The following is a 1,261-nucleotide window of genomic DNA, read 5'->3' as shown; positions in this document are numbered from 1 at the left end:
GCCTACTTTGGCGCACCACGGCCGCACGCGGATCCCAGCTAGCAAGGGGGGGGGGGGGGGGGCACGTGCTTGCCACTCCCGGGCCCGGCCCGCGCGCTTTGCCGGGCCCGGCTCGCCACTCCCGGGCCGAAGCGCCCAAATCAGCAGGTCGAGGAGCGAGGCGGGCCCGGCGAGGAGAAAACCGGCCCGGCAAACCGTCCTGCCCGGGCCCGTCTGCGGCACATCGACCGGCCCGCTCACTCACAGCCGGGCCCGGGCAGGAGGGTTTGCCGGGCCCGTTTTGCGCGAGGCGGGCCCGGCGAGGAGAAAACCGGCCCGGCTAAAGCACGCTCGGCGGCCCGGGAGCGGCCACTTTTGACCCGGCCGGGGCCCGCCGGTGGGCGCCGGTGCCCCTGCCGGGCCTGGAACCGGCCCCGCCCGGGCCCGCACTTTCGTCCGGGGCCCCACTTATATCCGGCGGCTTCCTAGTACCGTATACGGTACTTTAGTTTACCCACATTATGCGAGTACCTGTATTGATTGCTAAAAATCTCTCTCTCTCGGCGGGGCGCGGGCGGGTGCGGCGGCAACGCGGCTGGCGCGGCGGCGGCGGCGGCGACGACGGCGGCGGCCGCGCAATGTTTCCACCCTAAAAAGAAAGAAAGAAAACAGACACGCCAAACGAGGGATGGGACGAGGACAGGGTCCCCACCTGCACGAGCAGGATTTTGGATGTTTGCACCCTGTGGCCGCCAATCAGTGGGCTTGCAGTCCCGTGCCCGGTAGTATAGCTGGGTCTTAAAATTCTTTTCAGGAAATGCGTGTTCATGGATGTCACGCCTGGTTTTACCCCTTGCGCTGGCTTTGCCACGTTGTTTTTAAGGTAGCTGCAAACCCTTGGCGCACGCATATCTTGGATGGCCGGCATGGGGCCTGAGGCGTCGCCCATGCTTGCCATGTGCGAGTAGATGGTAGAATGCACTAATAGGCACGTCGCGCAAGGTCGGGATCGCAAGTTATGCCCGCATCAAGCGCCAGTTCAGAGTCGTCCAGAGTCGTGGCACACACGCCGTGGCAGGCCGTGTAGCCACTGAGATGGCCTTATGACGACCCCATTTCGACATCGTCCCCAAGGCCTCTACTCATGAGCTCCACGCGGGAATGACTGGCTCGACCAACTGATCACAAATTCCCACGATATCTCACAAAGCGCCAAAATTCTTCCTCGTGACAGCATAATTCGACGACTCTGATGTTGCAGAGAGAATCCCCCCCCCCCCCC

This window comes from Emiliania huxleyi (genome assembly GCF_000372725.1).
Source record: "Emiliania huxleyi CCMP1516 unplaced genomic scaffold EMIHUscaffold_281, whole genome shotgun sequence".
Lineage (NCBI taxonomy): Eukaryota > Haptophyta > Isochrysidales > Noelaerhabdaceae > Emiliania > Emiliania huxleyi.
Note: the sequence above shows the minus strand (reverse complement) of the source record.